Here is a 16,358-nt window from a genome sequence, read left to right on the forward strand (position 1 = left end):
AGGGTTGGAACGTAGATCGACCGGTAAATCGAGAGCTTCGCCTTCCCGGCTTAGCTCCCTCTTCACCACAGCAGACCGCTCGAGTAACTTCATCGAACCTTCCCAGCGAGAGCCAAAGGTCGTAGTTGGATGGAACTAAGAGGACCACATCCTCTCATCCTAGAGACGAGATCCCTCCACCAACCTCGACCCCATGGCTGTGGCCAGAAAGGTGTAGAGGCGTTCCTAATAAAGTGATCTGCAAGTGTATTAAACTCGTCTGACCGTTCATAGGTTTTCTCCTGTTGTTGATGATGACATAACAATTGTACGCTTCATTCGAATCGAGAGTGGTGTCCTCTTTTTCTTTTTTTTTAACTTTAACGTTATTACTCGTTTGTATATCAGAGACTTATTTAATTAGGAGGGGATTTAATTTTGTGAATGACCAAACACTCGCACAGTTCATTAAACTAAGTATGAGCAGCTGCAGGCAGTAGAAAGTCCCTTGGTCTCATAGAAATCATTCTGACATTATTCTGCGTTAGTGCACAGCAGCACTCAGCTATATGACTGTGTGTTTATTATTTGAATGGTTTCTATATACTCTCACATGCAATTTCAGTAATTTCACCCCCGGGATAAGAAAAAAAGAGCCATCATCATCATCATCATCAGATTACTCTTGGAGCTTGTTACAGGTTCTTTTTTTTTGTTGGTATCTCAGTGAATAATGTAGCTTGCATGGCAACAGTCTGTGCATGCCAACATTGTAAATTACCTTCACTCCAAGCTCTGTTTTTTTTTTTAGAGTTCACGGTTAGTGGTTCATCGTAATTTTGATGGCACATTGTGTTTTTCTTTTTTAATATAACTGTGGGGCAATAATCGCTCCACATCTTAGAAGGAAAACATTTTGCATCGCACTATTAACACACAAAGGTCCAGCGTGTAACATTTAGCGGGAGGTCCGTGTGAAGCAGAAGTTGAAATCACTATCGAGGTTATTCGAAGCAAAACATCACTCGCTGTCTCAGCCATTAAGAACGTGTTTCTTTTGTGTGTGTGTGTGTGTGTGTTTTGGAATGATGGGAGTAGTTTATGGCACTTTGCGCTACAGCAGTATTTCTAAAAAGACGAAACCACTGTGAGAAAAAGGCCCGATTATTGCTCACACAGAGCTGCAATTGCCAGTTGAATTATACAGCAGCAGCAGATCAAACGGGCACTCAGAAGAACAAACGCGCTCGGTCTACGCTATTCAACAGACATGCGAGGGAAACGGATGTGGAGGAAAATTAAATGCTAGTGTACTCATTGATAAGACAAAAAATATAAGAGACATTTTGTTTTTAAAGTTCAAAAATATGTCAGCCATTGTTTTTAAGGAACAAGCGTCACAAATTAAACCCCTTTTTTTTTACGTTTGCAATGGCAGCAAGCTAAACTACGTCGCACAAACACTCTATTCCCAAGCCACATTATCTTTTCTGGGATCATAAAGGCCACAATTGATAAGCATAATCTCTCCTTGCTGTCCATCTGTCCCAACACCTTAGCAGGAAAGTAATCTACAGTTACTTTGATACCCTCATCAACACCTACACTGGCATAGTGGAGTTTCGGGACGACCCCAACCCAGATTTAATCTCCGATCTTAATCTTCCTTTGGACTTTCTACCAGAAAAAACACCAAAGTTGGTTAAGTGGTTAAGTTGAGAGCTTTGTCTTGAAAATCAACACCTGTTTTGTAAAGGCCTCAGACTGCCTGGAGTGGCACCCAAGTTATCTTCACTTAAACAGGAGCACAAATAATTCGGAAAGGTATTGACCCGGGTGAAAATGGTCCTAATTTGAATACCACGTCCCCATCTATGGATGGTTTAGAGACCTCATCCCTTCAGTTTACGACACCGAGACGCAGAACACGGCCAAGAAGAGGAGCTTCCGAAGCAGAAAAGGAGCATCATCACGTCAGGAATTTAAAGAGAACAGCTGCGATTATGTTTGTCAGCGTGAAAAGTGGGATCAAAGGAAGTCAGAAAGCAACGGTGTGGAGAGAAAGAACTGCTGCAATGTCAATGTCCTCCACCTTCAACACCAAGACCCTGGCAGAGGTCACGGAAAACTAGTCCTGAGTTTGTCAGTTAATCGCCAACATCAGTAAAATCAGTGTGTGTGTGTGTGTGTGCGTGCGTGTGCATGTGCTTCTCTTACTGAATAACTTGCCTAACATACTGCAAGTTAAAAGACTAGTGCTGGATCTGTGATTATGATATAATCGTCATTCTTAACAACAAAAGAAAATTGCATTGCACTAGCATAATTTAATAATAACCATCCACACAGCCACACAGTGCACTGTGACGTGGTCCGAGCCATCGTCCACACTGATGAATGTACACGTGTTTGATAAACGAGGACCACTGACTCTATAGCCGTGCACGTGGCATCCCTGTATATTACATTCTAATTCAGAGCGTAGTTGATTTCTGTTTTTATTACTGTGTCCAGACCTGGACCAAGATCAAACAGAGAGATGCTTCTGCACCTGCTGCTGTAATTTGATTTCGCTGAACCACTTGGTAATCATCCGTGGGCAGATATTCAGCATTGATTTGTTTTCTCCCTCAACAGCAGCAATATATTCACCTCTTTCTTCGTACTTCTTATTGTGTAGACGCGTTTTCTTTCTGCGGATAAACTGCATTAAGAAAATCTTCATCACTTGCTGTCTTACGGAGAGTACAGTGTGAAACAACGGCTACTTGGTTGATTCTTCCACACAAATGACAGGCTATCATTTCCTGGAAGTCAGCCTCCTGCTCAATACAGAGAAAATAAGTTGGGTCTGAACAAAGAAGTCGACGCAGAGTGAAGCCACTGATGCAGAAGACACCAATCCCAATTTCATTTCTTTCCTCCTCTCCTTTTTCGTGCCTCCGCCTCTCCTGCTTTGAGATAAGCTTTCTGTCGAACACCAATTTGTAAAGAAGATGAAGCAGATCTGGTTTTCAAATCAATTTTACCCGCACTGCAACATGAAGAAAAAAAGTGTACACATACACGGCAGCATGCTCGTGCCTGCAGGCATCAGGCATTGCCTTAATCAAATACACAGCAGAAGTAATTATAAGAAGGGTGATGGGCATTTTCTCCTCAAGCAAATACTTTGCTATTTTAGATTCAAATATAAATTTCTTATTTCCTGTTTGCTATAAATATTAAAACACATAAAACACAGCAGGATGGCGTCTACTACAATTACAATGGTTGTCCAGTCCTCTTTACTAAAGGAACTGGTGTTTGACGTTGTTCAACAACACTAACAATTATTTTCGTAATCGATTAATCTGTCGATTATTTTCTCGATTAGTCGAGTAATCGTTTGGTGCATGAAAAATGTCCATCAATGTTTGTCAAACCTGGAAATAAGGACGTTCTCAAACGTCTTGTCTTGTCCACAAACCAAAGTGATTCACTTCAATTGAATGACTTCTTATCTGCAGCAAAGAAACCAGAAAATATTCACATTTAAACGACCAGAAATCTTGTTTTAATAATGAAAAAAGCTTCAAACCGATCAATTGTTGATCAAAATAGTTGATTTAGTTATCGATTAATAATCGTTTCAGCTCTAATCATCAACGAACATCAGATTCAAAGTGTATCAATATAGCATTGATATAATCCCTCCATTCAGATTAAGTATTCTTATGTGTCCAGTTCTGTGTCTCCGATTTATGTTAAATAACCAGATTCAGATGGGTTCAAAGACATTTTTAAAGCGAATCAGGGTTGAAGCACTCTGATCAAGACGCATTAAAAAGACATGCAATCAAACCCCATGCCAAGAAGAGCGCAGGCGACACACAAAGGTCATCCCTCCACAAATGATGAGAAAGCAGAGGGGGTCTGAACACAAAGCTCCCCAACGTGCCTGGAGACACAGCAATATCCCTAATGCTTTTAGCACGAAGGGTTCATATCCAGGTTAGCTCCTGGTTGCCATGGAAACCAATGAGTATGTTTTTGTTAAGAAACCAGTGGACGTGAGCACCTTTTCTTGGGAATCGGTGAGCAATCCAGATGCATGAGATTGTGTGTGTCCCGGCTCTCTGGCAGCTTTCGACAGTGACTGCATCTTATTCTTCACGTGTGTTACAGCAGATCTTTGACTAGTCGTCACGTGCTACTGTCTGAAGACTACGTAAAGTAAACCAGCGTAAACAATACAAGGATCCTGAAACTGAGGCAGCTCAATTGAAATCACATGTAATATTTTATTATTCATTGTTACATTTGTCGCAATAAAAGCCCATGCTGTATATAAAATGTCATAAACACTGGGAACGTAGGCTGCTACCCGTGCCATGCAGACAGGGTTCATTCAGAGTTCAAGATGTATGAATTCTTCAACCCTCTCTCTCTCTGTCTCTCTCTGTCTCTCTACATTAGATTATCCATCTGAATATGAATCTGAATTTGAAGTATTTGCTTTTGTGCTGTTTGTCATCATTTTCAGGAGTTTTGAGCCTTTGTCACAATTAAGTTATGTGTGTGTGCCTCGTAAGTGATGTGGGGGAAGTGTGATGTAACAGGGTGTTTTTTGTGTGTGTGTGTGTGGCTTTCCTGTTTCCCTGTTTACACATACGTGTACGCACTGCTGCCGTGCAAGTTGCCAAGCTACTGAGCCTCTGGGATTGAAGAGCAGACACTGTTCAGTTCCAAAGAGCTCACTGTGTAACAAGAAATGTCACAAAACAACAACAATCCAAGCCGGAGTGCTAAGTAATGTGGAGTGACACTATGAACCTGCTAATGCTCAATGATAATGCATAACATAGAACAAGGGCCACACGGTGGGTGTAGTGGTTAGCACTCTTGCCTTTGCAACAAGAAGACCTGGGTTTGTGACCCGGTCGGGAACAAGGGCCTATTTCTGCATGGAGATTGTGTGTTTGGGATTTTCTCCGGGTTCTCCAGTTTCCTCCCACAGTCCAAAAACATGCAGATTTGGGGATTAGGCAAATTGGACACTCTGGACTGTAGGTGTGAGAGTGGAGGTTGTTTGTCTCCATGTGTCTCCATGACGACCTTTCGCCCTATGTCAGCTGGGATTTGCACCAGTGGATATAGCGGTAGAAGCGGGATGGATGAATAGAACAACTAGCATCTAGGATGCAACTAGCTGGCAGTACAGGAAAGAGAGAGAGACACCTGTCGTGGTCAAAACTCCCAAGTGGATCACGATGCATATCAATCTCCCTTTAGCGACGCCCTATTTTTAAATGGATGATCCGAACAAGAGCATCCATTTAAAGCCGCAAGGGGTGGTTTGAAGAAGGGATCTGTTGCAAGTAATTGCAATAATCCCTCCACTCCAGGTTAATATCCAGATGCTCCCTGAAAGCTGTAGTAAAAAAAAAGGGCCACAAACACACGAGTGGATCATTTCTAAAGGGTGTTAAGAAAAAAAATAAATCAATGCACAATACAAGAAAAACAGTACATTAGGAGAACTCATCCTCTACTTTTACAGAGATAATTACAACACTATTAGTCCAACAAATTGGAATCAATGTTATATTAATCATTTTTTTCCCACAGTTTTATTGCAATGCGAGAATGAAAACACTTTACTTTCCACCGGGGCATGAGGGAAGAAGGAGTAAAGAGAGATGCACACAGTACATACCTGTGCCAGACACGCAGCAAAGGTTCTCTGCAGGGCGCTCGGCTCCATCAGGTGAGCCAGAGGGTGCCCACCATGTTCCAGACAACATGCTAATATGTTCAATTTATATTAAACTTATCTATTTTCTGCTGTTTTTTCTGGTTCATATAAGTGCAAATTAAATATCTGGGCAGCAGGGGTTGGTGGACCAGATTAGATGCCAGCCCTTTTATTGCATTTGAAGCCACCAGGAAGAAGAAAAGGATGGAGTGGGATAAGAGAACGTGACAAACGAAAACGAAGAGAGAGGTAAGTCGCTGCCCAGGTGTAAGGATGTTCAACCTTTCAAATGTAAAATTGTTTAGGAAATGGAGTTTAAGCCTGACAAGGGATGGGCCGACCTGATACTCAGTATTGGTCTAATCAAAAATGACTATATCGCTACATAAATGTGGGCTGGCACACTGCACGAACCATGTGGGCTGTTTGGACTTATTATAAGCTAAAATAACTAAGCAAAAAGAAAACATGCCAAACAGGTGGGTGCGAATTTGCTTGTTAAAAAAGTTGATAAAAAAAAAGAAGAAGAAAAAGCAGTAACATTGATTAACTGAGTCATATTGTGGGCTATCATTTATTCCTTATAAAGGATAACGTGGGATTCTTATTGCTGTCTGAGCGCAAACGTGTCGTTAGCAGTTGTTTAAAAAAGGGGTAAACAGATCAGACTGATATTGGTGTAGGTAGGTTGTGATATTAGTGTTAAAGCCGTACATCATTACTTTGCTCTTTATCACCAGTAATGGACAACAATGCAGAAACACCTTGGCGACGCTTCTCAACAGAATAAACAGTCGGACACCAAAAGGATCAAACCGTTTGCAGACAGTGTGTAAAAGACTGCATCAGATAAGTGGACCTTAAAAAAAAAATGCCAGCTGAGAGTAAACGGCCTGAACTTATTCAATTCCAGCATTGCACGCACAACATTACGACCCAAAACGAGGAGCTGAGCAATCAGAGCAGACTCCTGGGTTTAATCGTCTGAGATGAACTTACCACAAAATATCACATAATTATGATCACACTGACGCTTTGAATGCTGAGCAGCCTCCACACACACACACACACACACACCTCCAAAAAAAAACACAAAACACACACTCTCATACATGCATGAACACACTATCGGCCTGTCTCGGTCTCCTGGGATCCACGAGGACCTGGGTGTAGACCAATTACCTCATGCTCATTTCTCCCTCTTTCATTACTGCATGCAGCAGCGGTGAATCAGTGCAATCAAAGGAGACTGCCCCAGAGTTTAGACAGGTAATCACACAATTATGAACGCACACACAGACACAAATTCACATGCGCTGTTATCCGTCATCCGTCGATCTATAGATTGATCTATTGCGATATACAGCGACAAAACGATGCGCTGAAAGAAAGGAAACGCATTCATTCCTCATTTCAAGTGTTAGATTTTCCCGTGAACAATAATAATTTAAATTTAACTGCAAAGTCTCTCACTGCAATCTAGAGCTGAAACAATTACTGTAATCAACTATAAAACTAACAACATTTCGGATTGATTTAACTTCTTAAATGGGAATATTTTCTGGTTTCTTTGCTCCATATTACAAAAGAGATCATTGTTTTCTTACATGAGTGTGCAGCGCTGTCATATTTGGAAAGAATTATGAATTAAAACAAGCACGTTTACAGTAAGTTCTTCTTGCATTAAGAACAATCTACATTTATTAGTTTAACAGTCTCTGCGAGATGTAGTAGCAGTCAAACGTCTTTTGCCTGTTACTGTATATGTATATATACATATATATATATATACATATATATATACATATACATATATATATACATATACATATATATATACATGTACATATATACATATTGTGCAGAATACTGTGCACAGTGTTTATATCACAAGGATGAGGGATGAGACATTTTGGATATATTGTGCATCCCCACCATCTATCCACACACACACATAAACAGCACTCACAAATGAATGCACACACCCACAAAGGCACCAATGAATCCAGCAGATGTATTTACACAGTCTATATTGGCAAACATACGCACAAATATGAGCACACAAAAGATGAAAACAGCCCCATAAAGAGCAGGATATTGGAGGCAGCTGTGAAAAATGATCAAGGGACGGCATCAATAACAGGACGGCTCTCACAACACAGGAGGCAGCTGCATCTTAATTGGGGACATGCAAGTCATTAGAATGGCTAGAGGTGGACAGCCGTCTCTGTACAGGGAGACCAAGAAAACTGGTTGGGTCACTAAAGCAGACCAGAATTTGTCTGTCGGCAACCGACAACCCCGTAAAATATCGGCAGGAGGAGCACACCAGTGGTTTTCCTATTCCTAACACGACCCAGAGTCCTCAGAACCAGGAGGTCTCGCGAAGTCTCGGACCTCGGGTGGATTTTACGACAGTGAGGACAAAGACAGTGGATCGATCGATGGATGTTTAAAATGTTTACAAACAAAAAAGCACCCAGACTTGCAAATTCGGGCCCTTAATTAATCGCGAAGGACATGTTTCAATGGTGGAGAGATTAAAGTCAAGTAAAAGTACCCCGATTTTGACATTTAACTTAAGTACAAGTAAAAGTACGGGTCTAAAAATATACTCAAGTTAAAGTAAAAAAGTGGCCTGAAAATGTTGGGGTTCTTTCTTGTGTCGTGCAAAAAGGACACAAGTCCCACTTTAATTGGTTTTAATTAAAGGCAAACCTTTAGAAATTAGTGCTGACAAAATAAAATACAGGCAAACCCAATGTTTCAGTCAAAATGGGTTCAACTTTATCACTCAGTCGGGGACCTTAATTAACGCAAATCCACCTTTAATTCAGGCCAACATTATTTTACTCAGTAACGGATGTGATTTAAAATGTAGCGAAGTGCAGTACTTCCAAAAAAATAAAGTAAAATTAAAAAGTACAGTACACAAAATACGCGGGTACATTTCCACCTCTGACATTTTACCAACCTGTCCTCCAACTGAAACGTACATATAGGTCGTTTTCTGAAAATGTGACTGTGGGTCGTTTTTTTTCAAATCCCTGAACGCGACGTAAGGGTAGTATTTTCCAACTCGAATATGCACAGATGTTACTGAGGGTAGGGTTAGGGCAAAAAAGACAGGGTTAGGTAGTAAAAATTAAAAAAAAATATTAACAAGGTGGTATAGTTAGGGACCAAGCTAGTTAGGGACCGAGCTACTGAGCCGACTGCCGGTGCCGAAAACGGCGAAGCCACTAGATACAGCATCTAAGGCGGAAGTGGTTGCTGTTACATATATTGCATGTTTTGAAAACGTAAATATAGGTCATAATTCCTGCATACGACCTATATGTACGTTTTATTGGAGGACAGTCTCCATTTTACTGCTAAGCGTCCAATAGAAACACATTTTAGTCATTCAGACTGCGTTGTCTTTAAACACAATAACGACTCATCGACCATCTGACCACTGGGACACAGAGGAGTCTATATTTCCTATTTTACCATCTCACACCATCTTTGTCAACTCAGCAGCTCAACACTATCAATACTATTGTAAGGCACAATTGGTGGATGATGTTGCCACACATCAGATGACCTGATGTGTCACTCTTCACTGGCAAACTGAACTAAGAACTGCTGTGTGAAGAAGTAGCCAGAGGAAAAGCAAGTGTGAAAGAGTGAGGCAGAGGAATGACATAAAGGTAGAACATTCTCTTGGCTTTCCGAGCAAGGACATAGTAGTTTCTTTTCTTTAAAAGAAAAGGACTACACGTTTCTGCAGGGCATTGTTTCTCATCCAGAAATCAAGTGCACAACTTAAAAACAGATATCTCTCAGGCATGTTTCTCATCTCCGAGATAAGGAGAGTTCTCGGTGTATGGCTGAAAACCTAGAAATCTAATTATCATACAGTATACGCTTGGAAATGGTGCAGGGACTTGCATAACACTGTGTTCAGCTTGTTTTTCATAATATATCTTCTGCTCTCTACTTATTTGTTTGTAATGACTCTACACAATGTTTAGTTGTTATGATATTAAAGAGAATACGTCGGCTATACATTTATTTTAACCATTCCGTTCCCCGTAATGGAAAGATGTAAATGTTGACTTGTTTCATTTTTGCAGTTGGTTATTACGGCCTCCATTCATCATCATTCCAAATTCAATGTTTCTCTGTAACTCACAAAAATGTGGTTGGTTTTATGTTGATAAGAAGCCAATTATAAGGCAGTAATACACTTTCATTTTGTTTGTGTGTGTGTGTGTGTGTGTCAACCCAAAAAGACCTTGAATTAATGGTGCACAGGCAGAAAATAAGAAATGGGCATTGCGACTTGAGAGGGTTGTACTTTCAATTACACTTAAATGAGCTGAGACCGCCAACTGAAATAAGACATGGCCAATGGATTTGTCACAGCCATGTATCTTTAATGGACTTCACCTTTTTTCTCCTTTGTCAGCACAAAAAAAAAAATAATAATAATAATTGTTCTCAAAAACAAAATTGATCTCACCTCAGGCTAATAAGCTTCTTTCAGAGAAGATGATAATGGCAGCTCTTGGCCATATCAGACCATCATGTTGAGTAATGACTTTTTTTCTTTTCTTCACAACACTAAGAAGGGGGGGCTTTTAAAAAGACCACAAATGAAGCCAGAAACTCTTAACTCCTGGTCACCCGAATCACACACACACACATATATATATATATATATATATATATATATATATATATATATATATATATATATATATATATATATATATATATACACATATATATATATAGATTCCCAGAATGTAAACTTTGTCCGCCATCTTTGCTAACAGTTACGCTAACAGGAAGTGTCACTGGTGAGCACATAACAAAGAAAAGAATGAAGATATTTCTTGTCACAGGGGAAACTGAGGTTCACAAATACTAGCCAATGCAAACCGGTGAAGTATTCCTTTAAGCAAATAAGAAAATACACATAAAATAGTCAGGTTAGCATAATTAGTCAACCAACAGCTATAAACAAATGATTATTATGTCCAGTTATCAGTAAAAGGCTGCACATGGTTAGGGTTAATGCAGAAAAACGTACAAAAATACAAATTATTCTATGTCGTTACATTGACGTTTAAATTACTAAGTCCCAGTGACAGCCAACTAGTATATTTGCATGAAATGCCCATCCCATTTATAAATAAACACAAAAATAGATGAATGGGTGTCATGCTGAATGCAGAATGTTGGCGGAATTTGTTGAATCAAAAAGAGATCACCATATCAAAAGGCTTTAGATGAAGCCCTGCAGCTGCGGCCTCTTCAGCTCAGACTCTTTATGATCAGTGGTTAATTAAAACTGGTAGTGCAGTAACTGTTGCTAACACACCTTCATGTGTCTGGACCTGTTAGATGCAAATGACTATCAATATGCATATTACACCTTACTTCAGCTCAGTGACCTGATCGGAGGTGAACGTCACGTGTTGTAGATCCACGTACTTTGGGAAATGAGTTGAATGTGGTCGTATCAGGTTTGAGCAACGTGAGTAAAAAAAACAACCCCAAAACCTATATCTGCAGGCGTGAATGAATGAATGTGGCTTCAGTGGTTTTCAAACATGGTTGTGATATGTTTTTGTCCCTGAATAGTTGTGGCTTTGCAGTGGCTTTGAAGGTCACGACGTGAACAAAGTGATGAGCTCAAAGGCTAGCGATTCACAGGAGCCTGGAAAGACTCAAAATGCACACATTTGAAAACAACCATTTATGGCACATAAGAAAAATCATTGTTTTGAGTGGTGGCTGTGAGGTAAAGCGGCACATAACGCCAATGTGACTAATAACTCACCCGCTTTATCATCGTCCCAGTCATGCACAAGCCCCGGAGACTGTAAAACGTCCAGAGGTGTGAACATGAGTGTGAGCGGTTGTTTTTCTTTGTATATTAGCCGTGACATGTCCAGGGTGAACTCTACCCCTCGCCTCATGTGCTGTGACTGTCTCCAGTTAAATTACAGAAAATGAATAGATGAATGATGACAACAATCTCCTTCAAAACAACCAAAAAAAAAAAAAGTACCTTCAAGTGAACCTTGGTGTGAGGTGCGGCAGACATAGCCATGATACTAGGCATTTGATGCATACTGTAAAGCACTCGTGTTTCTTGTAAAGACCGTTGGAATAAGTCCTTAACTTCAGACCACAGCAGTAAAAGCAACGCACCATAAACCTTTAAGACTGACACTAAATTGGTCTGAACACATTATCCTAATACGCATGTCACTCAGGTCAAGAGTGTGACTCACGGACTGTGACTTGTTGATGTAGTGTGATATTCAAAATTGTAAAAAAAAAAACAATTACACACAGGCTGGAAATGTATGATTTTATGTTGTTATGAAACAGCAACAGCTTTTACTGTCTCCCTGTGTAGTCTCTTGTCTGGTTTGCAGCCATTCGAGGTCAGGTCTTTCATTTAATAAAGAATTTCTATTATTAAAATGTGGAAGTATGGTAACAAGCTGTTTCTATCATCCAAAATAATCAATTTCTGTACCATAGCTACACATTACACTTATGGCAATAATCCTTCCTGAAATTAATAAAAAATAAAAAATGATATAACCAAGCGAGAAGAAGAAAGAGTCATGCTCTGCTCAGCACCACTGCATTTAGCTCGAGGTCCTCTATACTCCCACACTATCTCCCTCCTGCACTGCCTCTTTACTTCCACCATCCCTCCTTTCATCAATCATCCATTCATCCGTCGCTCATTTGTCCACAGCGGCTAAAGTTTCACCAAAACTCCCCCATTCAATTCACCGAGCCACAGGAGAAGCACTGGCATGGGCACCGTGAGCCGCAGTCACCTGTTCTCCCTTTCCTGAAATCTCCCTGTTACATAAAAAGACACTCGCACTGTTGCAATGCAGCATCAGACACTGTTGTGCAACAGCATTAAAAATACCTCAGGGTCAGCGAGGAAGAAAAGTTGAACACAGGATATCGACGGACCTATTCTGGCAGAGAGAATATAAAAGCTTCACTGTGCCTTCGCACAGCTCGGAGCAAACAAGTAAAGGAAGACAAAAGGAACACAATGCTCGAGAAAATACAAATAAAAAGTCCTCTTCCTCCTCCTGTGTGTCTGGCAAACAAAACATCACTACCATCAGCTGTTGTTTTATATAAATATGGCAGTAAGACTGTGCCTTATGTGCCTTATGCGTACATCAAAACATAAATAAATCCCTTTAAAGGCAAGGCAGCACAACACGACACAGAATCTTAAGTCTGTTGTCAACACACGCCATTGTGCAGACTTTAGTTCCATGAAGAAAACCTCCTCCCTGGAGAGTTAGTATAGTGCTGCAGCTTAGAATAATCCTGGCAACAATTCAGTAATAACTGCCACACTTCACTTAAAAACCTCTCCAGTCCAACAGTCGTCGCTTTCAACATTCCATTATACCACGTTTGATTTGATGTTGTCCACAACAACGGGATTGTCTTAAATCTTCTATTTTTTTGCCTGTGTACGACCGTAACTCAAATGCATCCACATCAGAAAAGCCATTTGGCATCTAAGGTGCAAATGACTCTCAAAGTGATTATCAAATCATTTGTTAATGGTTTTCGTGCCGTCGTTCCCGCAAGAAAAGTAAAAGAGCACATTGGGCTAGTTGGTCCATGGAGAAGTATTGTCTTGTTAATGAAGTGTGGACCGGAGCCATTGAGGGCATGTCACCAGATTTACCGCACAGCAACCCTGTGATTCCCCTGCAGCTGTAAAACAATGAAGAGGTGATTGGAGTAAATTACACTGAAGTTGTCAACATCGCGACTGCTTACAGGCATTTGATGGCGTCTCTCTCCATCACAAACAAATATTCTCTCTCGCTCGCACGCGCACACAGGCGACAGCATTTGATTTTAGTTTTTTTTTTTTCTCTCCACCTCCCATTCTTCATCTCATCGGGCTGACACAGCAACGCTGCTGCAGGTACGTGGAGCGACAAGTGAGGCGGTCATCAAGTGGTCACTGTTCTTTCTTAACACAATCGTGACGCAACCAAGTGACAACCGGTCGTGACATGCCCGCCGGGAATCTGAACTCCATGTTTTGAAGCCTCAAAATTTGCCATTTGGGCCAGAGCCACGTTGACATTTTTGCAAATGGGAGTTCACAGAGATGTCAACCTGCACCCCGTCACACACTGGACGATACCAGCTGTCATAGTGGTGTCCACTCATACAGTACGTGCTGTGCTTTGTCGTCCAAATGTTATGTTATAAATGAAATGGGAACTTTACTGGTAGCAAAAATAATTCAGTTTGAGTCGATGTCAGTGTGAAAATAAGCAGAGCAGACCACAAGACAGGGATGCAAATAAATGTTGTGTATTTTCCTAAACCATCAGTTGAGTGAGTTAATAAATAATAGTCAGTTTGGCTTCCCTTGAAGTGATTTAGACTTGTCTGAGTGAGTTTGATGGGAATAATATGAATTTTGCAGGAATAATAGGTACAGGCATGCACACTGATCAGGGGGGAAAAAGGTGAGAAGGGTGTGCAAGTCACATTGTTTCCAGTAGGGGCAGAATGGCTTAACCAAGTGATTTATAAACAAAATGACTCATCTAAAATGAAATTCAAAATGACATTGTATTGGTTGAAAAAGGCAAGTTGACTTTGAAGCAGCTTTAAGACACATAAAGTCACAGTCAGGGACAAATAAACCCACATTTGCGTGCCACCTTAAGCTCACAGCAGTCACCTGGTGATGATGTGGCCGCAGTGTTTTTAATCACCAACTTGTTACACAGACCGTCTTTCAAAACACTCGTGTGAAAACCTCAAACTGTCAAACCAAATCAACATGTGTCAAGTTCTCTGACAAAGTTCATGTTCTTTCAGAATAAAGGCTTTTTTGGCATTTTTTGAAATCATCTGGTCTAAGGTGACGACGATTCACTGATTACACGAAAGGATGCACACGCTCAAAGCAGACCAGCAGCACGATAACCTACAGTGCACATGTGGTGAATTTTATTATATTTAATTAGTTTCCTTATGAATGTGACCAACATCCCGACCTTTTATTTGCAAAAACAAATTGCTTAAAGAACAGTGTTTTTTGTGGTTTTCTCACATTGCCTACACCATGGATAGTGTGTTTATTTCAGGCTGTAATAATTAAAAAAACAAGACAGCGACATGTTGTGTCCTGTACATCTAGGTTTGCGGTCAGTTCTGCTCAGTTTGTGACCGTTTGTCTCAACAAGACGTCAAGCTTTCAGAGTAGACTGAGAGTGTCTAGCTCCACCTGTAGCTTACCGTACCATCACTCTGGTACTCTAGTAGGGAAGTGTACTGAAAAATGGACGTTTAGTTTAGTACTGTCAGATATTGGCCAAAATCACAGGATTGTAAAGTAAAATGTGATTTGTAAACCTTGCTTCAATGACGGGCACCATGTGACACAATTCTCTTTTCTTAAACAGCTGAAATGCATCAGACACAGACAAAAAAAACAATATTTTTCCTAAAATACAATGTCTGCAGAAAAATGCCCCCGTGGCCACATAGTGACATACAAAAGACTGTTTCCTTGGCTACATTATCTATGATGAATATGCACCGCAACGCCAACTGTGCCATATGGTCTTTTGATCACTTGTATGTTTGGCAAATATGGATATTCTTCAGTGAATCCCGGCTCTCTTATCCCACCATCATGCTGAAGGCAGGCAAGCAGACAGATAAGGGGAAAATCTGTTTCTGCTTCTCAAAATAGCACTGTGAGAAATCACTCTCAAGAGGCGCACGGGAAATATGACGGCGGTGGTGTTTAAAATTGCATAATCGGAATTAACGGCAGCTTTAAATCCATCACATATGCACATACGCGCACAAGGCACTCTATCATTTGTTGCCCTGATCACTAATTCATCAAATTTAAATGACACAGGCGAGTACGCAGACAGCATGCCTTTAAAATTGCAAAAAAGCTATAGGAGCCATGAGGCTGAATATGTCCCTGTGCTGTTGGCCCCATTCATTACAAGCAGCAAACAGAGAGAGAAATAAATCTAATGAATCCAAAAGAGTGTAGATATCATGGAAGAAATAAAAAAAAGAAAAGAAAGGAAAATGAAGGGGCATTAAAATGGAGAAAAACGATGTCACCTTAATGTAGCAGTGAAATCTGAAATGAACGGTTGTGGTGGATCAAGCAGTGGCTTATAATTCTGTATGTGAAACTATGTGGATTTTTGAATAACACCATTAGATGCCAGAAGGGAGGTGTGTAATAAAAGAGATTAGGAGTAGAGGAAGTGGAACACAAGGCATACAGAGAGACAGAGGGGCCGGGGAGGATGAGAAGGACAGATGAGTTGTGAATAAAAAATTGGAAGACATGACAGTAGTGGGTGGCCAGGGGAAGCGAAGGGTAGAAAAAAGGAGTGGGGAGGGTGAGGGAGAGAGAGAAAGGGGAATAGATATGAGACGAAGGCAGGAGATAAGGCGTGGGCGAGTGCAACAGAGGCTGATAGACAGCCAGGAATAGAAGACTAATTAATAGTCAAAAAATGCAGGCAGCAAGGTGTGGAGCGAAAACCACAGCCGACACACAAAGAAACACAGTGGCAGATGT

General features: G+C 40.7%; 1 protein-coding gene across 2 annotated transcripts in view; it reads right to left on the minus strand.

Annotated features, from left to right (window-relative positions):
• pde4d (phosphodiesterase 4D, cAMP-specific) overlaps positions 1-16,358 on the minus strand; it is a 135,701-nt gene that overhangs the window by 72,180 nt on the left and 47,163 nt on the right. The window lies entirely within an intron of this gene.

Source organism: Solea senegalensis, linkage group LG5 (genome assembly GCF_019176455.1).
Source record: "Solea senegalensis isolate Sse05_10M linkage group LG5, IFAPA_SoseM_1, whole genome shotgun sequence".
Lineage (NCBI taxonomy): Eukaryota > Metazoa > Chordata > Actinopteri > Pleuronectiformes > Soleidae > Solea > Solea senegalensis.